Source organism: Manis javanica, chromosome 1 (genome assembly GCF_040802235.1).
Source record: "Manis javanica isolate MJ-LG chromosome 1, MJ_LKY, whole genome shotgun sequence".
Lineage (NCBI taxonomy): Eukaryota > Metazoa > Chordata > Mammalia > Pholidota > Manidae > Manis > Manis javanica.
This window is the reverse complement of record NC_133156.1, coordinates 220,857,506-220,884,683: the sequence shown is the minus strand read 5'-3', so window position 1 is coordinate 220,884,683 and position 27,178 is coordinate 220,857,506. Positions and strand designations below refer to the sequence as shown.

The window sequence follows — 27,178 nt, the reverse complement described above, 5'->3', positions numbered from 1 at the left end:
GCTGCCCCTGTGAATGGGGAGACAGTGGATTGTCCCCCAATGGGTATGTGGTCTGAGGTGGCTTGCCTCCTAGAGGACTGGGCCCCACCCCAGGACTGGAGGCAACTGGAGGTGACACCTGAGGCAGTAGGGGTGGCCCTTGGTATAGTAAGCAGATCCTTTGAGATGCAGAGTGCCCATGAGGCAGCGGGGACTGGGGTGGCTGCTTCTCACAGTATTAAAAAAGTCTACAGAGGAGACCCAAGAAATGCCGGCACGAGATCGGGAGCTGCAGATTCCTGTGGATGGTCTGAGGAAGGAGATGGCCTTGATGCAGGAGAAGGTGGCACGAGAGCGCCGGCAGCAAGGAGCCATTGGAGATGAGACGGCAGCACTGCCAGGTGTTCTGAAGGAGGAAGAGGCCATCAAGGAAATAGACGAACTCCTGAGGGAAGCACCGGTGGAGGTGGCACGAGAACGTCAGCTGTGAAGCATTGAGCTGAAGGTAAGAGACCTTCTGAAGACTGAGCTGGCATTGTTGCGAGGCACTGTAGCAGAGGAGGCACTTGGGGGAGTGGAGAGAAAGGTGCCATCAGCCCCAGAAATGGAGGAGCTGGGGAAGGATGAAGGGGTGGTGCTGGATGCACTGGCCCCTCTGGTATTGAAAGCACGCCCAGTGGTTGTAAAGAAAATAAAAACCCAGCAGCTGAAAGTTCCCCAAGGAGAGGAGCAGTCCCCTCCCCAGGTCGTGGAGCACTCTATGGTCTGCCCCTATACTCAGGCTGAGCCAGTGGCTGTGGGACTTAGGGGTGGATGGAATTGTTCTGTCGCGATCAGACATGGGAAAGCTGTCTTTCCTGACAGTGCAGCCCGCCTTGAGGCAGCAATTATAAAATGTGAGGTGACACGTACTTTAGCTAAAGCAATGAGAACTTGGAAAGAAATAAAACCTGTTACTCACAGGAGGAATTTGAGGGGCCTTGTGAGGGTTATGAGGACCCAGATGTGGGTTGATTTGATATAGGCAGGAGTAGATGGAAGGAAATTAGATGGGAAGCAAAATAGGATCTTACTAGCGCTATGGCAACAACTGAAACCAGAGCAGCAGTTCCAGCCATTAAGACCGAAGAGGCAGAGGTCAGAGACAGAGCCACGCGTCGGGCCTGTGTGTCTGCAAGACTTTTTGCTGGAGAGACTGGAGAACAATGTTCGAGCTTCCTTGCACAGGGACCTTTGCAGAGGACTAAGGGCCCATAGACTGAGAGGAGAGAATCCTGGAGAGGTGGAGTGTGAATAAAAAGAGTTCCTGTGGCCAGGCTGTGGTTGACTAGCTCACTGCACACCTGTGGGCAATACATGGCTGTTGACTCTATATAAAGAGCTCTGCCCAGTGCTCTGGGAACGACATGGTGGCAGGGCTGTAAGGCTGCAGGAGAGCAGAGCAGAGGCTGGAGTGGTGGCAGCGCCGAGGACAGAGGCCCAGAGGATGGTTGTGTGGGACGACTGTGCAGAGAGGCCCAGAGGACGGCTGTGCGGACAAAGGGGCCCAGAGGCAGAGACTGGCTTGCTGCATACAGACTTGCTCTGAGTGAATGGGATTCTAATGACTGACCTGCCACCTGGAAATAAAGTTGGGTATAACCCTTTCACCGCCAAGAACGTTTTGCTGTCATTTCCTTTGGTTCCATTGAAACCATAGTGAACTTGCCCAGGGCTGAAACCCATTGGCAAGACATTTCAGCATCTGAATTTTATTCTTGGCTGAGGAAAGTCAAAGGGTTAAATAAATCATTTACATAAAAACTGTCAGTAAAAAAGTACTTCTGTGTTAGTTTGCAGACTTCATTTGTGGATGGTAGAAAATCCAACAAAAACTAGTATGAATTAAATGGGAAATGTAGTACAAATCCTCTGCTTCTGGAGTCCACATCCCACTTCGGGTAGCTTAGACCAGCTTTCCCATGTGTGTCCCACTTGGGCCCAGATGTGCACCCCTGAACTTAACTGGTGTGTTTATGGGAAGAAATCATGGTCCCCAAATAGAGAGGATATTACTGAAATGATAAAAGTGTGAGATTCAGATTCAGCCAAAGAAAAACTGGTTTATACTTACATAGTTTCTCTTAAGGAAGAGCTAATCATTAGAATATACTGCTCTCAACGTTTTTAGATGGATGAAAATTGCTGTCTATTCTTCTGAGAATTAGTACACTCAAGTATGTGATGCTAAGTAAGCTTTTTCTTTTTTTTTCTTGAAAACTTCATAGATTAACTAAGGAAAGGGTCCAGTTGTCTACTAAAATATTTATCATCTGAACAAGAAGTACTCAGTAACGAAGAATATAGTGTTTTGGGAAGGGGAGATGCTTCCTTGTAAACATGATGTGTGTTTGAATTAGCCCCTTACAATAATGAGCCAGTTTTATTCAGAATACAGTGAAGTTAAAATCCTATAGTTAGGACCCTCTTCAGCATCACACAGAAATATCTAGGAACATTGCTGTGTCTCACTGAGTTAGAAGGTAACATAGTAATTATTTCCTGCTGATAGTGGGTGTAACAAACATAACATTTCAAAAAAAACCAATGTTAACTTCTGTTTAATAATACCATAATTGTTTATATAGTTGTCTTAGTTTGGGCTACTACAACAAAAACTATAGACTGGGTGGCTTAAACAAGATACTTCCTTTTCTCATTTCTTGAGGCAGAGAGGTCTAAGATCAAGCCCCCAGCAGATCCATTGTCTGGTAAGGGCCTGCTTCTTGGGTTGAGACAGACATCTTGCTTTATCCCCACATGGCCAAGAGAGAAATCTTCTCCCTGCTGCTGCTGCTGCTTATAAGGCCTCTAGTCCCATTCATGGAGACTCCACTCACATGACCTGACTACCTCCCAAAGGCACCTGCTCCAAATACCATCATGTTGGGGATTAAACATCAACATAAGAATTTGGGAGAGGACACTAAACATTCAGTCCATATCAATAGTCTAAATGACTGCTGCAGTGTCTCTCAACCAGGTACCGTTGAGCACTGGTCCAGCCTAGAAGCAGGACTGTAACCAATTTACCTTGACTGAAGTGCTTGGACTTCTACCTCTACAGTAACCTTATTGGCATCATTTAACATCACATGGTGAGCTCGTTCATCCTGATGGTTGCATCCTTGCTGCAGTTTAGTCCCATGATGGTATCTGAATCATGACACCATGTGGGGATGAGTGAGGGAGAAAGCTGAAATAGGCCATTGGTTTCAGGAGGTTAGGTTCTCCTCCTCCTCCTTCGGAAGCTACTGTGGCTGTACTGAACAGTCAGGGCACACTCAGTGCGGGGTAGTGGGACACAGGTTGCTGTGTCAGGCAGAGGCAGAAAGCTAGAATTAAGGTCAGGTTATGAAGGCAGGTTCAGGGGCCTAGAACAGGTGAGAGTCTTAGGGAGATAAGCAGATTGGAGTCTGACGTGGCCTGAGAAGGTCACTAACCTTGTGTGCTGAGGCTGTGCTGTGTAGGAGCGGCCTCCTCAACCTGACATTGACTAGCAGGCTCACGTGATAGTCAGTCTGCTTTCTGTCAAGCCCAGGTTAGCACACACAGATACCCACAGGGCCAAATAGGTACTGAAAAGGAGTGAATCTGGCTTGATACCATACAGGGGAAATGGTGAGAACTGTAGTAAACCAGCGAGTGTGTGCTTCAGTGAAGGCAGCAGCTGTTATTCAGCTACAGAGTTGTTTCCCTGTGAGAGTATGAGCTTCATGTTGCTAGATAATGCAGACGTTATTAACAGGAGTCCAGAATCTCAGGGTTTTATTTTTTAATATGAAAAATGTCTGCTTTTGAAATGACCACAATGGGTAAATATTTTTTTAAAACCCTGTAGGCTAAACAGAATATGTCTGTATGTTGGCCATGGCAGTCTGATAGCCTGGTGGGTTGCAGAAGGGTGTTCTGAAGAGCATCTCAGGTAGATAAGGTACACCTCACCATAGCACAGGGTGATCACTGATTGCTGGAATATGACAGCAGTAGATGGATTGACACCATGGTTCAGACACTGAATCTGAACTAGGGAACCATTCTGTATTAGTTAGGGTTCTTCATAGAAATAGAACTGATAGGATGTACAGTAGAGGAGATTTATTGTAAGAATGGGTTCATATTCTTATAGAGGCTGAAAAGTACCACAGAATACCATCTGTCTAAGAGAACCAGGGGGTCTGGTGATATAATTCAGTCCAAGGCCTGAGAACAGGGCAAGTACAGGGCATGGAGTCTGAAGGCCAGAGAACTGGGAGTTCTGATGTTCAAGGGCAGAGGTGGACATCCCAGCTCGAGGGTGCAGAATTCACCCTTACTCAGCCTTTTTGTTCTGTTTGGGCTCTCTGGGATTGGGTGACGCTCACCCCAGTAGGTGGTGGTGGGTCCTCTTTAGTGTACTGATTCAAATACTGATCTCTTGAAACACCCTCACAGACACACCCAGAAATGTTTTACCACATATTGAGGCATCTCCTAGCCCTGTCAAATTGACACATAGAATTAACCATCACACACTGTGTTCATAAGGCTGCTAACTTTGTGACTGGAGGCCCTAACTGAAATGCCTACTTAATAGAGCACAGTGGAGGCCTAGATTTCAGGTATTCCAGAGCATAGAAAGTATATTTTAAAATTATCTCCTAAGGTGTTGTGTTCTCAGGTTTTTCATTGTGGTGTACAACACATCAGGATCCTATTGGATGCTTGCTGGACACTTGTCCACCTTGATTGCTGTCATACTGCATAAGTGATAGAGATCCATCTGAAGTGGCTTGGTTCCCTGAGATAACTTAAGGAGTCTATGGAACCAAGGTAAATTCGGGAGGATTGCATCTGTTTTGTGTAGCCTTGTCTAGGGAAACTCAGAAAAGTGAGCAAGAAGTTCCAAGTGCCTCAGGGTTGGTGTCACTTAACACCGAATGATCCCAGTTAATTTTAAGTCAGTGGTTCACAACCTGGGGTGCACTGATACCTTGCCCCACCTCAGGTCAGGGAAATTGGAATCTCTGAAAGTGAGGCCCAAGTGCCCTTATATTTTAAGAGTTCCCCAGGCACTTCTCATGTGCAGCCAGGGTTAAGAACTCCTGCTGTGAGTAGAAGCTAAGGATTTCTGCTTGGGTTTCGTAAGCTCAGATGTGAATGGGTTTGTCAGCACAATGATGTCGTGAACTGCAGCCTCCTCGGGGCATCTAGCCTCACAGCAAGCACTGGCAGCCATGCGGGTGGGACTGAGGGAAGAGAGCTAATTGAAGAATGTTTGTAGGAACCGGACTAGGGGCTTCACATACATTATCTTCTTTTATGTTCTCAATAACCCTGTGAGGTAAATGTTGCTCCTCCTGTTTTGTTTTGTTTTTAGATAGATAAGGACTCTAGAGGCTCCATTGTAGCACTTTGTGGAAGTGGAATTTGGATGCAGAGCTCCCTGACTCCAAAGTCAGTGATCATATTGCAACATTAAAACTCTGTATGACTACGTTATTTTAACTTCAGCGGTCAAAAGGGGAAGTCCAGACTCCTAGGTCTGTCGTAAAGTAAGAGGAATAGGTGGGTTTGAGGAAAGACCCTAACCTGAAGGCTGCAGCGGTCTGTGTTCCGGTAGAAGTCTGTCTGGGAGCTTTTCAGAGGTGAGATGCAGGTGGGCTCTGTGAACCCTGAAATAGTTGGGCAAAGGAGAAAGGTGTTGTGGATGCTGCTGAATCAGAGAAAGTGGAAGACGCAGTGCCAGCATTCTGGGGACAGCACCAAGGAGAGAGAAAAGGGTCAGGAAGAAGAGGAGTCGACTGGTGAAAATGGGAAAGAAGTGAAAGAAGGAGGTGTCGGCATCGGGGGTATAGCCTTTTGTGGTTTTGAATTCTGAGTTAAGACAGCTAGAAATATGAAACTGTGCTGATCTGCAGTGATGCTGAAACTCCTGACACTGCAGGAAAGTTTAATTGTATTAATATGTGAAATCACTTTGTTTTAACTCGAGTGAGGCAGTCAGGCAGGCTGGGGAATGGAAATGCATGCCACTGGAGAAGTCGGAGGCTGAGGTGGAAAATGGGATCCAGGCTCTTCTCTTTCCTTGATTTACACTGTAGAGTGTTATTCAGGGGAGTCTTAATATGATGCAGCAGATGACAGGAGGAGAACCTTGGCCTGGGATAACAGCTTACCCCTGTCCAGTGTCCTGAACTGCTTATACCAACTACAACAGCGTGCCCAGAATGGGCTGGGCTTGCTTCTTGAGTGCAGTACTGGGCAGTGTCCCAAAGGGTTGATTTTGACTTCAAGCGGTAGTTGAGTCTGTAGAGGATAAGACAAGCAAAAAAGAAAAATACAAGGATAATCATTGTCCTCAAATACTTTATAGTTGACCAAATATGGTTAACAAACATTAAATAAAAAATAGTTAAGCATGAATTTGTATACTACATATACAGTAGGCCTTTAAAAGTATAAACATTGTTATGGATTGGAATGGTTAGTAGAGAAACCTTGGTGACTCAGTTTAGGTAGAAACTAGACCTCTGGAGAGAGAAAGCTTTTGATGACTGGCCAGGGAAGAGTGACAGTTCAGGTGTGGATGATATGATGGTGATTAGTGGTGGGACTCTCTGGGCATTACTAAATTTAGGAAGCAGGTAATCATCTAGGCTGGAAGAGAGACACAAAGCTGTAAAGATGAGTTGAAAAGATCTTGAATGCTTGGAGAATGATTTCAGCCATCCTGAAGCAGGTGGCCTTAATCTCCTTATACCTGGGTTATCATGATAATAGCTTCCTATTTTATTTCCTTGGCCTTGTTCCCTCCCATGCCCAACCTCTCTGCTGTATTACTTCTAGAGGAGTCCACTTTCATCCTCTCTTGAAATAAATGGCTTCCTCTTGGATCCTGCTTCCAGAGCCTACCCATACATGCAGTGCTATTTTACAGTTTCCCAACCTACACGGTCAATCTGAAGTGGCGGCTCTTCATCCTTCCTGCTGGTTCTGTGAGAATTCCCAGTGCTGTCACTCTGCTCGTGCTCTCCCTCAGCTCTGAAGCCCCTACTCTTTCATGTTTTCCTAGAGAATTTACTTAATTGACATCAGAAAAAAGTGAAGCCTAAAGCAGTTCACGTTATTTGCCCAAGACCGTAGGTGTTTATTTGGAGCTGTTGACAGACTATCTAGTCTGTGGTATTGACAGCTGGGACTAGAGAGGAGCCAAGAAACCAAGGCGGAGAAGGGGATCGGGAACATAAAGTCAACCTTTTGAAGGAGGAAATGTAATATACATCTATGGGAAAGCCAAGGCCTGAACTTGGAGGGTCCAGTGGGAAAGAATTGTCACCTAGATAGAAGTACTACAGGAGCCCAGAGTTGTATAAGCCAGAGGTTTTAAAATGTTAATGAGGAAGGGAATGCTCAAATGCCATTGAATGAGCAAGAATAGACATAAGAAGAGACATTTGATTTGGCTAGGGCCAAGGGATGGTGAGAGTAGAGAACACCTCAGTATCGTGGTCAGGGTAGAGACCAGATTGTTGGTGTTAATGAGAAAGTGACTGAGTAGGAAATGACAAAATGAGCTGTGGAAATGGGATAGAAATTTGAAAAACTGAAAAAAAAAAAAAAAGGAAAATTGTTAAGAAGAAACAACTGAAATGAAAGCATGCTGGCCAAAAGAATCAGAGAGAAGACTTTTTAAGAAATAATTTTAATTCATGATAGACTTGAGTGTAGTAATCTTATTGATGCTCTCTCTTTGAAAAGCTTAATGGAAATGTTGCTGGGAAAACCCATTTCAAGCGGGTCCTAGCATTCTTTCATATAGTTAGAGAAAATAGGTAATAAGCATGAATGTTAAAAAAAGGTATGTGTATGACTTGTCATCGAAGATTGAGTATAGTAAATTTGCAGTTTTAAAATTTCTCATTCTTCTTACCTTTCCTTAAGAACGGAAGGATTTTGAATTCTGTGCACCAAAAAGAAGAGAAGTAGGCTGATTAATCTCCCTGGAATTTTTTTTATTTTTTGGATGAATTCTTACATTGTCCTCTATCACTTGGAATTCTTTGAAAGCCCATTTAACTTTAATGTATTTGCTAGGAAGTAAACTGATATATTCCCCCAAATATTTTCTTTATTTAAAATCCAACAAGTTTGTTAGGGTCATATGTATTGATTATAGTTGTTTCTCAGCAAGCATAAGATAGCAAACATTTAAAAAGTCTTCTGATACTAGCAAATGACTGTAAATTCAAAGACTGACCTCACAAAGATTCTCTAAACCACAGATTAAATGATGTCTCAGAATCTGAGACCTTTTAGTGTAGGGAATTTTGTGTGTCCAATAAAATCATGCTTAATAAGCAGCTTTTAGAAATAAAGACTGCTTTAGCTCACTCTTGTGAAATCTGGTTTTAAAGCAAAATAGTTGTCTGGTATTTGAAAGCCCATAAAGAATTCACAGGGAACCCTCATCTTATCTTAAAGCAAATAGTTTCTGTCTAATGAAATAGGAGTGGGCATACTTTTATAAAAATAGGAATGTGTACCTAGAAGAAAGTGCCATCAAAGGAGGGTGTTGTTGATTCTGTAATAAGTTTGATTTATCATTGCTAAATTTGAGTCAAAATTTGCATTTGAGACTTAATCACAAAGAAAGTAATGAGATGGTCTGAAAACTCACTCTGCAGGAAACTTCTCTTTATTCCTTCACTAAGTAGAGGGCCCATGGCTTCTTCCCCTTCACTGCCCTCATCCCACCTCCTGTCTCTAGAGAGAGAAGGAGGGCTTAGAGAAAACACACCCCAGCTCAGGCACCCCAGTGTCTTCTCAAAAGGGTGAGATAGTAAATTTAGACTTGCAGGCTATGTGGTCTCTGTCACAACTACTCAACTCTGCTGTCACAACCTGAAAACAGCTACAGACAGTATGTGGATTAACAAGTGTGGCTAGGTTTCAGTAAAACTTTATTTGCAAAAACAGGCATTGGGCTGGATTTGACCTGTGGGGAGTTGTTTGACCATCCCTTTTCTAGACTATTTCTTCACAAAGGACCTGAGCTATCATAGAAAGAAAGATAAGCAGAGGGATTTTGTTCAGTGAGTATGGATGGTTTTTAATGCCATAGTCTTAGTTTATATTTTACTAACACCTTCAGTGTGGTTGACCTTTCCTCTCTCTTTTTCTTCCTTTACTCTATCTTCTCTCTCATTTTAAAATAGTCTATTAATAACATATAATTTACTAGATTATCTTCCAAGTCTTAGTTTCCCTAATTTAAAATGTGGTCAGGCTATGCATACCACACTGGATTGCTGGGGATACTAATGAGATAATAAATAGGATATGGTACTTAGTACACCTCTGAACTTGTAGATGCAGAATAGTTTGATTTTATTGAGTCATTTAGTTTGCATTTCAAAATGTTAAATTTGTGGGCTTGGAAGAAAGTATTTCATTGAAATTAAGATAGACTTTTATGTACTATTTCTCTTTTCCTTTTTCCTGGTTTTCCTCATTTAGAATTCAAATGGCAAATTTCACTTGCTCCAGATTTCCAGATTTAATGATGGTGATTCTGACGATAGTATATTTTCCTATTCTAAATGAAGAACAGTTCCAGGTAGTTTCTGTGAACTGTCTGCTCTGGTTTTTCTGTTGTTTTAATTTGCTTTAATTTTTTATGGTCTGCTTTTATGTAACTGTATCTCAAGCGATTACCAGTTGACCTGCTTTGCTACCCTGTCCCTGTATATAGTGACAGTCCTTCAAGTACAATCTGTTCCACTCCCGAGCATACTTTAGTAACATGAATTAGTCCATACATGATTGGCAAAAGGGAGAGGGATGTCAATATAATGCAAAAGTTGCCATGGTTTCTAGTTGATTTTCTTTGCACATTAATATTTTGACCACTAAATAATAGCAACTGAATATAAACTGTACTAATATGGATGAACGTAACAAACTGGGGAGGTATATTGTATTGTACACAATGCCTATTCACTCCATACTCTTCTGCTTGGCTCAGTTTGCCATACACTCTGTATTTAAGTATTTATTGCATGTTCTCTCCCTATCTTTGTGGGAAAGAAACCAACATAAGACAGCGAGCCAGAGCAATCCCTCTGGCATCATTACATTTTGTATAAAACCTGCTTCTCCACTGTAATTTCTGATGCTAATGTCCCTCAACTCTTTTCCATATCTCAGAAGTTTAAGTCTTTCTTTGTAGCTCCTTCCACTAAGTTATCTTTTCCTTTTTAAAAGGTTTATATTTACTATAATAATTATTTATTAGAATATACATGTCACTTTAAGTTTGTTAGTATTTTTACTGGAATTACTTAGGTTTTTGTTAATTCTGTGGTTACAAAGTTGTATAAGATCTGGCCTAACCATTTCTTTTTTTCATAAGCCTCTCATTCTTAATGTGTAATTTACTTGAATGCAATTTCTTTGAAAAGAATGCCTGTCTCACATTATAACATTACAGCATTCTTCCCATTATATATCAGACATTTGTATTTTCAAACAACTAGAGAGTCTCTTCTTTCATAAGCTAGGCATCCTTGGTCTTTTACATTTTCAATATATGTCATAAATTATAAATTCCTTCTCTATCCTCATACTTTTCTCCTCAGGAAGTATTCCATATTGCCAGTGTCTCTCTTAAACTGTAGTACCCAGAAATAAGCATGAAATTTCAGATAGGACTGATCAGTTCATTAGAATTCTGAACTTTACCATTAATTAGTATTTTTTGAACTTGTAAAAAAACCAAACCTTACTGTCTTATTAATCCTGTTTTGTGCAGGTTTTTTTTGTTTTCTTGTTTTTGGTATCATTAATATACAATTACATGAACAACACTGTGATTACTAGATTCCCTCCATTATCAAGTCCCCACCACATACCCCATTACAGTCACTGTCCATCAGCGTAGTAAGATGCTGTAGAATCATTACATATCTTCTCTGTGTTATACTGCCTTCCTTGTGCCCCTCACCCCCACCACATTATGTGTGCTAATTGTAATGCCCCTTTTTGCCCTTATCCCTCCCTTCCCACCCATCCTCCCCAGTCCCTTTCCCTTTGGTAACTGTTAGTCCATTCTTGGGTTCTGTAAGTCGGCTGCTGTTTTGTTCCTTCAGTTTTTGCTTTGTTCTTATACTCCACAGATGAGTGAAATCATTCAGTACTTGTCTTTCTTTGCGTGGCTTATTTCACTGAGCATAATACCCTCTAGCTCCATATGGATCGGAATCAAGTAGCACAGTGAAGGTAATAAGAATTAAGGGATGTGATCATTGCAGGTGACCTTTTTTTTATCTGGAGCTTCTTTTCTCTATGGTGACATTGTCTCCACCCACATCATAAAGGCACCACCTGGCACCTGACAGGGCAGGTGTCAGTTTCTCACTATCATCTGTTATTGTTAAACCATTTTCATCAATCAGCAGACCTACAATTCAAATAAAATGGGGGCATAAGACTACTTACACAGACAATAGTAATGCAACTCACAGTAATTTGAGTGCCAAAAGAGAAGTAGAAAGTTCTTTAGTGAGCTGGCAAGAGATTGCATCTGGTTAGGGAAGATCTTTATGAAATGGTTAATATTTGAGATGGGCCCATAGAGACTTAGTATTGATAGAGAAGCTAGAGAAAAAGAATGGGTGTGATTTTTAGGTGGCAACAGCAGAACATTTAAAGAAGAGTACAACAGTTCAGCTTGCCTAATACATAGAACAGGTGTACAAAGTAGGGGGAGATAAGAAAGGACATTTTAAGATTATAAAGATACATGTAGAGACTTAAGTACTTAACTAAGGGGTTTAATGATTGAGTGATAGTTTTGAGTAGTACTATGATTGGGGTTGTATTTAGGAGAAAAATCTGCCAGGAAACAATATGGGGAAACAATACAATGACTGGGGAAAGGAGGAGGGACATGAAGCTGATAGTCAGGGTTCAAGGGATGAAAACTGAATATTTAAGGCCCCAGGTGACCCATGTGTCAGACTTGCTGAAGTTTTCACACATGAAACTGAGGTAGTTGCTCACTTAGCTCAGTGATCAACCTGAGAGAATGCGGGAGAGGGGATGGTGCAGTCCGAAGTTTTTAGTCAGTGCTACCCCAAGTACATCAGTTTGGGTTCACAATGAGAGAAGTTGTGAATTGAGAGTCTTCAGAAACATTTAAAGCTGTTTCATAGAACAATTGTGTATCTGTTGACTGTTATGGTAAAAAATATTGGGTTTGCATTTTGATGTTTAAAATTTTTTTTTCTCATTCTAATAAACTCATTTTAGTGTATTTTATTAAGTTATCAATCTGGGCAAGATTAGAAAAAGCAAAACAAAACAAACAACTGCTCCTTCCCGGTCGACAGTTTGAGGAGCACTGACCTGGCCTGCACTTCGCCTTCTGTTGTTCCTGGCTGCCTACGGCAGGGCAATCTTTTAAGTATTCTTGGGATTTTTACTTTTGTTCTTTTTGCTGAGCTGGGTTTTGTATTCACTGTTAACCACTATCCCCCTTCTATTTTTTTCTTCAAAAATACATCCCTCGGATTTGAAGTAGGAGAAGGAACCCACAGTCCTTGATTAGGAAGGCATTTAATATAGAAATGAAAGGGACTTTTTCTTTCATAAAATATTTTAAAACTAATTTTAACAGCACAGTTATATTTTGATCTAGTTTAATTACAAAATATTGTGACTGTGATACCCACCCTCTTTCTCTTATTTTTTTGAAAATCTGTTTCCTTTCATGAATCTATTTACTGAAGTTTTGCTTTTACATGATGACCATATTGTTGGACTGGGTAATACCAGAAATAAAGTTGATATCATTCTTTGTTCCAGAGTTCTCCTGAAGCTGGGTGAGACAATGATTTAGGTTTTTCAAGCTTTGTGCTAATTCTGAAAGTAGTCTAAAATGCCCTGAATGTCTGTTCAATATGTGGGTCTCTCATGAATATATACTCTTTAGCATAAGATCCTGGGATATTGATGATGATGGTATTTCTAGTTTTTATTCCATAGACCATCATGTCACAAAATGTGGTCCTGGTATTCCGAAGGCCCTTTTAGAGGGTCCACAAAGTAAAAGCTATTTTCAAAATAAAATTAAGAATTTATTTACTTCATAAATGAGTAGTAGAGTTTTTCAGAGACTACATGGTGTGTTAGCATGTCGTCATCACTTTAATGGCCAATGGCATGTTTTCTTGTGTGTTCTTATAGTTTAAAAATTTCTCAGGTTTTACCAAAGCATATTCAAGAAGAATAGATAACTTAAATAGTATTATGTCTATCACAGTTAAATAGTTAAACAACTTCCCATAAAGAAAACTCCAGGAACAGATGACTTTGCTGATAAGTTTTTCCAATCATTTAAGGAAGAAATAATACACAAGTTGTATACTCATTCTTTTGGAAAATTACAAAGGAGAGAATACTTTCTGACTGATTATATGAGGACAGTATTACTTTATAATAAAATCAGGCAAAAATATTGTAAGAAAACTACAAATGAATCTTTCTCATGAATATAGATGTAAAATTCAAAACAAAATTTTAACAAATTCAATGTTAATATACAAAAAGAATGATACATCATGACCAAGTGGAGTTTATCCCAAGGATGTAAGTTAGGCTGAATATTTAAAAATGAACATTATGATTCACCATATTAGCAACTAAACCAAACATCATTCCTGATTAAAAAAAAAAAACTCTCAGCAAAGTAGGAATGGAAAGGGACTTTCTCAACCTGATAAAGCACATCTATGAAAAACCTATAGCTAATATCATACTTAATGGTGAAAGACCAAGTACTTTCTCCCTAAGGTTAGAGCAAGGCAAAAATGTTTACTCCCACCAATTATATTTAATACTGAAGGTTCTAGCTAGTGCAATAAGGCAAGAAAAAGGAATAGAAGTCACAGAGTAGATGGGAAGAAACAAAATTGTCTTTTTCACAAGTGATATCATTATTTATACAGATAAGCCTAACCAATCTATAAAAAAGCTTCTGTAACTAATAAATGAATTTTGTAATGTTGCAGGGAATAAGGTCAATATATAAAAATCAATTGCATTTCTACAATTCTATATCCTAACAGCAAATAATCTGAAATTGAAATTTTAGAAATGCCATTTATAATAGTATCAAAAATATAAAATTATTAGAGATAAACCTAAGAAAAGATGGAAGACCTGTATGCCAGAAACTATAAAACATTGCTGAGGGAAGTAAAAGAAGATCTAAACTAATAGATATATCATGTTCATATGGCAGAAGGCTCAATATTGTAAGATACCAGTTCTTTCCAAATGGATATATAAATCTGACTCAATCCTAACAGGTCAAAATCCAGCCAGGTTTTTTTTGTAGAGATTGACAATCTGATTCTAAAATTTATTTTGAAATAACATGGGCCTACAATAGCCAAAGTAATTTTGAAAAAAATGAACAAGATTGGAGAGCTGAATGCTCCCTGATTTTAAGACTTACTATAAAGATACTTACTATAAAGATTTATTATAAAGCTTAATGTAAGTAATTAAGACAATGCGGTAATGGTCTTAAAAAGACAAATAGATCAGTGTAGATCAATGAAACAGAATAGAGTATCAAGAAATAGACTCACACATGGACAATTTATTTTTGACAAATGTGGAATTCAGAAGAGAAAGTATGATCTTTTCAACAAATGGTACTAGAGCAATTGGATAGCTATACCAAAGAGGAACTTTAGTTCACATCCTTTGACCCATACAAAATTTAACTCAAATTACATCAAGTTAAATGTAAAACTGTTAAAACTCCAAAATTTATAGAAGACATATGATAAAACTGCAGTAAAGCTGTTTTCTTTGAGAAAAAAGTCAGTTTTAATTTCTAATACACTATATATCAACATAGATTGCACACAAGAATAAGAGCTCTTTGGAGTTCTCAATAGTTGTGAAAAAGGGGTCCTGTGAGCAAAATGCTTGAGAGCTGCTGCTGTAGACTTTATGGCCTGTTACATTTCCTGGGGATTTATAGCAGACTATAAACATGTCCAGGATTATAAAATGCATAATAAAACTTCTGCATTATCAGTCATGATAACTATATAAAAAAGTATTATCAGTTTGTATCAATGTAGAGTAAATCTGAGATCTTCACAAATTGATCTTTAAAGTCAACTCTACCCATAAGCTGCCAGTGTCTAGAGTTTAGGAAAATTATTGAGTTAGGTGCATTTGATATTCAAGTATAGAAATCTAAAGTGCTTGTCCCTTTGAGTTTCTGTGTCTGCCTGTGTTATGACTCACAGCCACCTATTTATTCAGAGTGTATGCTTTAGTGTCATAGTTAGCATTTAGAGAGGGATTTTGGTTGTAATCTTGCCATTGATTGACAGTCAGTGCTATATACTCACAGCTACCTTTAAGGGGGCATAATGGGTATCTATTGTTTTTGTCTAGCATCTCTCTTTCCAATCTTCTTGTAATTATATTCCGTGTACATCTTTTTTTCCCTACACCATCCTTGCGATTCTGGTAGGGTTGTGCATTGCAGTTCTGCATGGAAGGCATTAGTCCAAGGGCTGGACACAGTCAGCCAAGCTGGCCCAGTCCGCCAAGTTGGCCTAGTCAGCATCTTTCCTAGAACATTTGAAAATTCAAGTAGAAGGAGAAAACTTTTTCTTTGTTATGATATTTAGAAGCTGGAATGAATTGAGTCCAGGACTATAGGTGGTCATATTCATCACATGTGGGAGAAGCCTCTAGATCAGCACTGCCTGGTAGAAATATAATGTGAGCCACATTTATAATTTCTTGTAGCCACATTAAAAAGACTATAAAGAAACAGGTGAAATTAGTTTTAATAGTTGGTTTTATTTAACCCATTATATTCAAAATATTGTTTCAATATGTAATCAAAATTAAAATTATTAATGAGATATTTATATATACTTTGAAACCTGGTGTGTATTTTATTCTTCACCACCTCTCAATTCAGACTTCTCATATTCCAGGTGCTCAGTGGCCACATTTGGTTAATGGCTACCATATTGGACAGTGCATCTCTAAACAGTGGGAATGAAGAAAGCCAATGTGGAAGTAAAAGGAAAGATGAGAGAGGGAGATTCAGAGAGAAAGAGTACAGTCAGTGGTGAGGTTTCGGGTTTCATTCCTTAAGGTTTGAGGAGCTTGTCTTGGCTTTCACTCCAGTAGTGAGCTGTCCATGAGAGATTCTTTGAGCCTCTCCCATAGTTTTACAATAAATAATCTTTTTTGCTTTAGTGAGTATGACTTGGGTTTCTGTCATAATCAGCAAAGTCTTGACTCATACAGGAAGGCATTATTGTTTCCTTTTTTTTTAATGAGGAAATTTAAGATGAGAGGAGTTATTTGGGTCACCCAGGGTTATGTTAACTGCGTGTGGCAGGGCACAGGTGTCATCCAGGTTGGTCGCACCCAAAACCCATGTTCCTTCCACCACAAGAGATTGCTTTGGAAACTGATTGTGGAGCAGGCCCCTGCTCTGCAAAAGGAACTTTATTCTTATTCGTTTAATGCCCAGCCTAGTTCATTCTAGTCTCTGATATAATGGAATCACAAGAATACTGCTTTTTTTGACAAACACTTTTTGGTGGGGCTGCAGAGTAGTCCTCTCAACACATTCCACCTCCACCCTTTTCTAAGAAGTGACTTCAGCAAGTCACTTGGCAGTAAATGGAACCTACTCAGTGCTGCATATCATGTGGTCATATATATGCTGTCTTGTAGGTTGGTGGAGTAATCCAGTCTTGTTTCATTTGAAATATATTGTAGCCTGTCCAGGAAACTTTATTAGCACCTCTAAGCAATTACATCATTAAAGAGCAAGATTTATGAGTCTTGCTAAGGCTGTGTAAGATCTGTTTTCCACCCTGAATAAAGTTAAGCAACTCCTCATAATAATTTTATAATGATTCAGTCTTTTCTAGCTGCTATAACTCATGTTACAAAAAACTGGACGTCAACATGAGACTATTCTTTTTTGTTCTTCAGATTCATCCTTTTGAATGATCATAATACTATGCTCAGTTGATAGTTGATCCATTTTAGCAAATTGTCGTAGACCCATATGCTGAGAATTAACACGAAGAAGACTTTTATGAAGTTATATGCTAGGACAATGCCCAGCAATTCATAATTGTAGTAAAAATTCAGCTAAAAGTTCAACTTAACTTATTTACTTCATTAGCACACTTTCAGATGTTTCATTATTAGACAATAACATAACAATTCAAGGCAGGTTAGCCTCAGTGGGCAGTGTAGCATAAAGCTACCCCAAATCAAAATCTATAAAACAAGAGGGCTGTCTTGTTTACAAGCATGAGGTCTGAGCCTGCCACCATCATCACATCACTCACTTGCAAATTCCGTCATGCCTCTGGTATGCCAGGCACTGAAAAAAAAAAAGAAAGATAATAAATAGATTCACATTGAGAGTGTTCGCATCCGTGATCCTGTCATAGTGCTGTCTCTTCTCGCCCACAGTCACTACAGATGGTAGGAACTCGGCCCATGAGATGCTGGCCATGACAGGAGTCACCCCTTGGATCTGGTTCTCCTTTAATCTCCTCCATTTTCTAAACTTACTTAGTCTGGAATTTTCCTTCTTTAGATGTAGTATGTAGGAAAGAAAACTGCATCTACACACATACCCACTTTGGAGGGGCTTTCAGGGTCACTGGCAAACTTCTGTTTCTTGTCATGGGTGGTTTTTTCAATGGGTGTTTGTCTTTTGGTGATTCACTAAGCTACAGATATTTTTTTGTGTAGATTTCTATATTTGTATTTCTTAATAAGAAAGGTAAAATAATGAAAACAAAAACAATACATTGAGTGTAGGGAGTTTTGAACAGTTAGATTTTCTCTTCATTTGCTCTGCCTTGTCTCATCTTTTACTAAGAAACCTAAGGCTGGAGATCTATAATATTGTAAGAAAATCTTCGGAGCCACACTTTGTAGAGGGTCCATTCCTCTATTCAACAAATATTTATTGAATTATTTCTGTGAGTCAGGCACTATACTTGATGCTAAGAATATATACAGTGGAAAACATGATGGATGTGATCTGTGTCCTTCCTGTACTTTTTAATCATGTCAGTAATATCACAAGTTAACAGGCTGTTTATTCTTTAGTATACCATTTGGGAGTGTTGTCATGAAGATTTGTATTTATATCTGAAGCCATTGACATTCTTCTTGGTAGACATTTATCAATAAGAAGTATGGTAATTATCGACTGCTGCATAATAATTTGCTGCAAAGCTTATTGGTTTAAAACAATAAATATTCTTTTGTCATAATTTCTCTGGGTTAGGAATTTGGAACGACTCAGCTGAGAGGTTCGTCTTAGAGTTTCTTGTGAGGTTGCTCTCAGGATGTTTGCCGGTGACTGTAGTCATCTGAAGGTTTGACTGGGGCTGGAGGATCTGCTTCCAAGATGGCTCTCTCACATGGCTGTTGGCAGGAGGGCTTAATTCCTCATCACATGGGCTCTTTGTAGGCTGCTTGACTGCCCTCACAACAGGGCACTGACTTCCTCCCACACAAGCAGGCTGGGAGAGAGAGTCAGGAGGAAGCTGCCGTGCCTTTTATGACCCAGTGTCTCAAGTCGCACACTGTCACTTCCTCAGAAGTGGCCTAAATCCAGCCCACACTTAAGGGAGAGAGAATTAGGCTCTACCTCTTATAGGCAGGGGTATTAAAGAATTTGTGGACCTATTTTTAAACAACCACAGATAGTAAGTAGGGAAACAGGTAGAGGGATGGAAAGATAGACAGATTCTAGGATCTAAAAGCTCATGAACATTGTATTAGCCCTGTATCCTTCTGCTTAACTTATGTCAACCTTACGTTCCAACCATACTAAAAAAAAGCCTAAACATTTTGTACTTTCTTGGTTTTGTGTCTCCCAGAATCTGGAATACTTTACATTATAATTTCTACCTGTTGAAATCTTACCCATCAGATGTGGCCTTATGCCACTGTCACCTCCAGGAGGAGTGAAAGCTTGAGGAAAGGCCTGGAAGTGGGCAAGTTTTAATTCAGTTCAAGGAAAAATAAGATTGTTGAGTTAGCATGCCAGATTAAACGGTTTGAACTTCATTTAGTACATACTGAAAATTCTTCTAAGGTTTTAAAACAGAGGCAAGATTCAAAGTGCTGCCTTGAGATTTCCCTGGGGATGGCGTATGGAGGCAGGGAGCATTAGCAGAGGCAGGCTGCGGCGGCCTAGAAGCCAAGTGACACCCTGGTGGCAGCGCAAATGGAAAAGGGCTGATGTTTGTAAGAGTTCAAGCTCCTTATGGCAGGATTAGTCTAATTCATCTGTGTATTTCGTTGCATAATATCCTGAACACAGTATATTATTCAGAAAAAAAATGTATGTATGGATGTGTATATAGTATCTTTAAAATAATTTAATGATAATGTAGATGAGTTCTTATATTATTCAAGTGAACCTCACTTTTCCTGTTTTTTAAAAAAAGAAACATTATGATCCACAATTATAGCAATTAAAATCTTAAATCTAAAAACAAAAGGAGATATAATTCTAGAACTTATTCTATTTTTATTCAGTACATATATTTCACTTGGTATGATGAGGCTAGCCTCATAAAGAATAGAAACAGACTTCTGATTATGTAATAGCCTGTAATTATTTTTATGGCTATTGCATTCCAATTTTCTGATGCAATATTTACAATGTACATGTGTAGCAAGGGCACAAAATACAAGTTCTAACAATCTTAACCATAAATCAGAATCAAGTCACGCAATGTAGCATTTGTGAAGTTGTTGGCTGATGCACACAACCTTTGTTAAAAATACACAGAATACTAAACTTACAACTCTGGTAGATTTGGGGTTTTGAGTTCTAAAATTTAATCACCCCACCCCATAATTAATTCTTCCAAGACATTTTGACACTAGTTTAACTGTGATTATGGGGAGAAACTTGCATATTACATTTTGAAAAAAACAAAATGTTTCAAATATTGTATGAATGTGATGAGAATTTCAGCAGATTATGGCTACAAAAGATTATGATTCAGCCTGAAAACATAACCTATGGAAAATCATCAACTGTGCCGAATGAGCTCTTCCAGATGACAGATCTTGCTAAGAAAACCTGCCAATAAAAGAGAGAATGCTAGAAGAAAAAGAATCCTGTTGACTTTCAACATATGGCCCTGACACTGACATATCTTAGTTTTTAGTGACTAGCAACTCAAAATAACTGGGGTTGATAAAAACCAAAAAAATGAATGCGTGAATTTAAAAAATTCTGCTCTGATATTTTTTCACTTTTATTTCAGACTATGTTTTTAATGGACTAAGTGTGTATGTGTCTGTGTATGAGTGATGAAGGGATACATCTTAATGGTATTTTCACCTTTCAGGATGAGACTCCTAGCAATCTAAAAATAAAGACAAATATCCATGTAAATGTATGCATTAGGGAGAAAATTGCCACCATCATATCACCTGTTACCCTCATTATTGGTCCTCTCAGCTATATACTGCTTTTCTTTGGGTAAACTTTTCACCCACTACTATAAAGAAAAGGGGCCACTAGAGATTATCTGGTTTACTTCTCTGGTGTTAGGCAGATTATAGGATATATCTGAATGTCCCATGATTGTTATCTCTTGTATTCATTTTCACTTTCGTTTAGTAACTATTGAGTGCCAACTATGTGCCAAGCACTGTACTAGACAAACCTGTAATTTCCGGACTGACGTCTCTGTGATACATTTCCAGGTATCTTTGGAGTATAGTGAGTCAAAGAGTTTCAGCCAGTGAAGTTTATAGGTCAAGTCTACTTGTATTTTTTTCCCTGCAATGAAACTGGTTCAGGTAGGCATTTCTGCTAGAGAACTCTTAGTTTCTCCTAAATTCCATTAAGGTTTCCCTACCACCATAGGAACTGTAGTGCTAATTTACAGCAGGATTGGCCCAACAGGAGGATTAACTGCCAAGTTACTGCCAAGCAGTGGATAAATGCAAACACACAAATGTCAGTATTCCAGCTCTGCTTCTTCCTAGACGTGTGCCTTGGTTTCTGCATCTGAAAAAGAGAATGAGGGTAGAGCTACCTGCTTTTGAGAGGGGCTGTGAAGATTGAATGAGTTAGTATGTGTAACCGGTTATTTTGTTGACTACCACAGGACACTCTTATTATTCCTGTTAATATGACTGTTATAAGAATTAATTCTTAAAGTAACAGGACAGATATGTGCTATTTACTATTACTGATTGTCATGATTTACACAACAAATACAAGCCTAGATGTGACATGGAATAAACTTAAGAGTCAGACCTGCTTTAAGGCACAGTTTCAAATAACTTAATGAAACCTAACTGTAATCAAATTCTTATTGCTTTAAGAAAATCTCCTAATTTACACAGGGCCTTCTAGTATCTTTTCTGCCTGCTTTGGGGTGCTGGGAAAACTTTCCCCTTTGTTAGCTTACCTGACAAGTTTTTACCTATGGGAGCTCCCATTCTGATGTCCTACGTCTCTTTTTCTTTGCTGAGAAGCTAGTTTGCAATCTCTCATCTCCAGGGTCCATCCATGGGCTCTTTTCAAAAACCCTCAGGGAAGTTTTAGTTTTGATCAGTAAAAAAAACAACTAAAACATTGGCTCACATGGGCAGCACCATTCCTGTCTGATCTTTCTCCAGTTCCAGGAAAAGTTCCCTTTTTACTGCAAGTACCTTCCTTATCAATCATAAGTTGTCAACAACTTGGCTTTACACTGGCAAAGATGTTTTCTTAAAGAGATTATGCATTCCTGTCTTTATATGGCCATTTAAAACCATCAGAACAAAACAAACTCTCATATATAAAGTTCATTAAACTTTACTCTCAAGTAAAGTTATACTCAAGATTTGTGCACTATAGTTTTTGTAAGTTATACCATGAAAGAAAAACGTTTTAAGTCTCAGTTAAGCCCTGGACAAGAGTTGAAGCTCACGTTGAACTTGAGACACCCACCACTTACTGTGTAGCCAAGCTACTCAAACCCCCTAAGCCTCAGTTTCTTGAATTATAAAATGAGAATAATACCTGTTCCAAATGTCACCTTGTTAGAGAGTTCTTTCTTGACTGCATGTACCCCATCCCAATCACAATCTTCTTCCTTTCCCCAAATTAACACCACCTGAGTTTAAGAAACCCTGAGATTCTTTGTGGTCTCATCACCCAAATGTGTGTATCTCAACGACAGCTGAGACTTAACCTGTGGCTTTAAATCTGATGTGTTTTTTAGGTCTCCTTTCATCTGCAGGTTCCTCCTTGATTCCTTTCTTTTCCTTACAATGCTTGTTTAAGAACCCAGGTCATTTACCTGTAGAGTTTCCTATAGTCTAGATTTTGCTGACTGCAGACTCATTGTGCCCTTCAGCATGTTCCTATGTATTTCATACAAACTCACAACTGAGGAAAGCTTAATCTGACTTGGGTTCCGTGCTTTTGGTAAGACACAGGTGGTGGTGTGCTTGTCAAGAGGCATGTAATGTATGGCTGTCATGCTGAGATGTTAGCTGTCCCTGGTGCTTAGTGTTTAGATCCATTACTTCATTGGATGTTGCAAAATGGTGATATTATAACTTTATCATTATTTATTAGCTGTAATAATTTTATAAGGAAGAGGTTTTCTTCCATCTGTTTGGTTATCTGGGGGTAAGGTTCATATAGGAAAGGCATGGTAAATGCTTGACTCTTTCCTGGTATTTGCTCAGTTTTCAAGATAATGAACTGGTCTGTTCCCCTTAGAAATTGACTAATGAATATTTTAAATTCATGACTTTAGTTTATTTAATGGGTTGAAGTTGAAATTTTTCTGTCTTTGCCTAGTGGGAACTTTTTCAAGTTGGTTCCTGGGTCCTTTTGACATAACCCTAGCAAGTCATTGATGCCTGATCTGACAAGATGTTTGAAACTCATCTTGCATATTTCCTGACCCAGATCTGAAGCCAACCATTTTTCTAAGAAACCCTGGTCTCTTTCAATGGGAAATGTTTCAGTTTCATACTTTCAGCTCTGGGGATGTTCATTGCTGCTCAGTTGGTGATACTTTCTAGGCCTTTTCATGGTATAGAGCTAGGAAATACATATCCAACATGTTTAAGAAACTTCTGTTATGAAAACTTTTGAATGTATACAAAGGTAGAGAGAATACTATATTATATCATCATATAAACTATTACCTGGTTTCAGTAAATATAAACACTGTCTAATCTATTTTAATTCTTACCTCCTACTTTCCTATCCCCCAAAACTGTATTATTTTGAGGTAAATTTAATACATCATATAATTTTACTTATGAGTACTTCAGTGCGTGTTTGGTTTTTAGTGCTGTCTTCTGTCTGTCTTTCCCTTCACCGTGGAGTTGAGTCCTCTGTTACAGACCTGCCTCTCCCACTTAGCAGGTGGGGCTTAAGCTCTAATCATCCATCCTCTCATCTCTTGAGTGAGGGGCTGTTGTAGACGATCTCCAATGTTTCTTACACCCTTACCATTTTTCTTTTTTAAAACAAATCTGTTAACTTTTTTGCTTATTACAAATATGTTCTCATCGTAAAAAATGCAGAGTATACATGTACATAAAAGAGAAAGGGAAAGAACTGTGAAATACCACTGCATAGAAGTCACTACTATTAATAAGATGATATCTGTCAATTCAGACTGTCTTTGTAATTTTCTTAATTGGTTTCTTCAAGGGAGCTTCAATGGAGTTGTGGGCTTAACCTTAAAAAAAGAAAAAGATTGTATAGGATTTAGGGTTCTATTAAATGAATATATCATAATTTAACTAATGTCCTAGTGCTAAATATTAAGATTATTTTGATTTTTTTTTTCAGGGCAGGGTGCTCTCAGTGCCACAGGGGAAATCTCTGAACACACATGAGTATATGTAACTGCTAATTTACAGTAAAGTTTTAGAAGTGGTACAGCTGGGTTAAGGAATATGCCAGATATATCTTGTAGATACAGTTGTATGTTGTATCTCTGTCTCTCTCTTCAATCTATATAATGTATAAAATTGTACATGTATACATATTTTTCTTTCAGAAATTGTATCATTTTTATGATTGGTGCTCTATGGCTGGTTATACTTGGGAGCAAACTGCTGGGACCATTAGGAGTTGGGGTGGTGGACAATTTCATAAAGAGTAGACATGAATTTACCTGCGACAGATTGCCATTCAACTGGAATTTTCAACTCCAGCACTACTGACATTTTTGTCCGATAATTCTTTGTTGTGTAGGGCTGTCGAGAGCATTGTAAGATTTTAGTAGCATCCCTGGCCTCTGCCCACTAGATTCCAGTGAACCTTCCTCCTGCCAAGTTGTGATGACCGAAAATATTTCTAGACATTGTCAAATAATCCTTGAAGGACAAAATTGCCCCAGGCTGGAAACAATTGAAATTTTCCTCCTATTTTTGTTCCTGTAACTCAAATCTCTTTGTTAAATTTAATTCATACTTTCGGCATACCAATTTACATAATGACTAAATTTCTGTAGAGTAGTTAACGAAGTATATTCTCTTATATGTTCCAGTAATTTGAGGGGAAAAACAGTCTAGGTTTACTTCCTTTGGTAAAACTGTAGGTGTCTTGCCTTATTCCTTCAACAATAAAGAGAATTTGTGAGAAATGGGGTATACTGAAAACTTGTTTATGAAACACAGCATTTTTTGTTCAGTGTCAGTCGCTCAATCTAACACGTTTCCATGTGGCCTGATCTTGCTGTGCAGACTGCGGGGCGCTGGCTCCAGAGTCTGTGGTCCTCTTTTTGTTTTTTTTCAGGGTCTCTAAAGACCCCCAGTTTTACTCCAGTAGGGAAGGCCCTTTGCTGCTACTTTATTGGGCATGATTTCACCTAAGAGTTTAATGCCCTTTTCCCCGTAGTCCTCTAAGTCACAAATGAACTCAGAATTTTAAATTTAAAATGAAAAACATTAAAAAAATTCATTGGAATTTTATTTCAGCTAGAAAATTGTGTATGTAGTGTTTCCACTGCAGTTGAAACTGGTGAAGCTGATCAGATTAGAATTTCAATGTTGTGAGAGCAGATTGCATTTGGTCAGTTTTACTCAGGCAGTGACCAGTGGAAGGTACCTGTTCACCATCTGCGACCTCTCAATTGATTTGGCTGAATTTGGAATTTCAAGCTCTTGTCTGAAATGTATTTTCCTTGCGAATAGTAACTTGATTTATACTTTTAGCGTACATTTAACTAAACAGATATTTGTGCCCATGCCTCTGCCAAGATTTTTGGGAATGGGAGGTTTGATACAGACCAGGAAAAGGGAGGGCAGTTTTTGAAGAATCCCCCTAGGACACGCCTAGGATACGCCTAAGGCAGTCACAGATTTTCCCAGTTCATGGACCATTGGGACCACATCTGCACTGAACCCTGAAAATTTTCCATACCACTGTGAAGGCAGCTCTTGCCTTTGCTTGCCTCCATCTTTAATACAAAGTGCACCCAGTACAGCTAATACAAACTCAAGCAAGTAAGCCTTCTTCTTGGTCACAATGGAAAAATGGAAACTGGATCTAGCAGAGTATGCTGGGACACTTGATTATCGGATTGGATCACACCTCTGCTAAATAGCTGAAAGGGCTGGGGTTTTTTTTTTTTTTTAATGCTGAATAACTTGGCCTTCAAGCTCCTAACAAGTTGATGGAGCTGCAGAACCGTGGGGCCCCACCCCTATAATAAACAATGTCTCCCAAATACATAATGGTGTTCCCTTCTAGGCAAGGAAAATTTGTGCTTAGTTAAGAAAGCATAAAAGTAAAGTTATATTTAAAAGAGCATTTTACCTTCCCATTACTATTTCAAATTATAGCAGCTATAAAAACAAAGACTCTGTGTGTATGTGTGCACAGAAGTCATGCAGACCCAAGGTATCTTTTTAGGGGCCATCACCTGCTTTTGTTTACTGTACAGATCTCTGTGTTCTATAGTTTTTGACAGGTATGAAAAATCATTTTTACTAATTTTTCAAATGCAGTGTATGTTTGCTGTTTGTACTTTAGAAGTCACTGTCTGTAGTAGGCAGCTCACCCAGTTCTTTAGCATTTATGGTTCCTGTATCTCTAACAGAATCATATTTTCACTTTGTTTGCATAAGACTCTACTTCCATATTGTCTCATGTATTTTTCTTAATTTATTGTATAGATTTTATGTTATATTAATTGTATAATGTAGATTATTAGATTTAATTAAATTGTCTTAAGGTAGAAAATTTCATCCGTGTTTTTATGAAGTTTTAGATTAAAAATGTTTGTGGAAATAACTCTGGTTTCAGTAATTTAACATAAGGTTTACTTGAGATCATTTAAATCGTAGGTGACTGCTGAAAAGTTTTTAATAGAGAATTTTATCATTTCAGGTTTTTTTTCTTACTTTGTATGAAGGTGTTTCTGTACTATGAGCTCTTCAAAGACTTCAGTTAGACTCAGTGCCTAATTCATATCATAGCATCAATACCTAATTTAGGTTATTAGCAATGTTTGTGAACTTAACATATTCTGTCATTAATTAGGAATTGGCAGTGGGAGTAAATGACTTAGAAAATCTAAAATATTCTCTCAAATGCTATCATCTTTCATTTTAAGAGGCTGAGCAGACCTTTCAGCCTTTAGGTTTTAGAGATGAACACTAAACCTAGAGCTTTGCCTATTGACAGTAGAATTAAATATAATTAATGGGGATGGAGAGCCTGGTTAGTTACAAAAGTACCTAAATGTTTGCAACAACAAAGCACAACCTCTGTATTTGAATATCTTCTTACAGCATATGTAAGTAAATTTTTCCTCTTTAAGGACTAAAGTTTTAAGAAAATACTGCTGCTCTTTGTTCTATGTGTTTTATGAATTTAAAATACTTTTATAGAGTATATAAAATGCTATTAAAATCATAGTAACTTTTGGCTTTTTATTCTGTAGTATAATTATCCTTGATTACAGACTTCAGAAGAGGTAGGATACAGAAGAGCTGTTTATCTCACAAAAAAATTTCACCTAAGATTCTAGGACTTACATTCTGGGAGTAAAGGCTGTTCTTTTTGAGGTACTTTAAACCTAAATAAATATCA

At 38.6% G+C, this 27,178-nt stretch overlaps 1 protein-coding gene and 1 long non-coding RNA gene across 7 annotated transcripts in view; one reads left to right on the top strand and one right to left on the bottom strand.

Moving 5' to 3' along the window:
* The window catches only part of BABAM2 (BRISC and BRCA1 A complex member 2), a 387,307-nt gene that overhangs the window by 144,840 nt on the left and 215,289 nt on the right, over positions 1–27,178 (top strand). The window lies entirely within an intron of this gene.
* LOC118970734 (uncharacterized) lies at positions 503–25,762 on the bottom strand. Its single transcript, XR_005058813.2, has 3 exons — positions 21,534–25,762; positions 17,418–17,452; positions 503–6,306 (listed from the first exon to the last, which is right to left on the bottom strand). It is a non-coding gene; the product is annotated as an uncharacterized lncRNA (long non-coding RNA).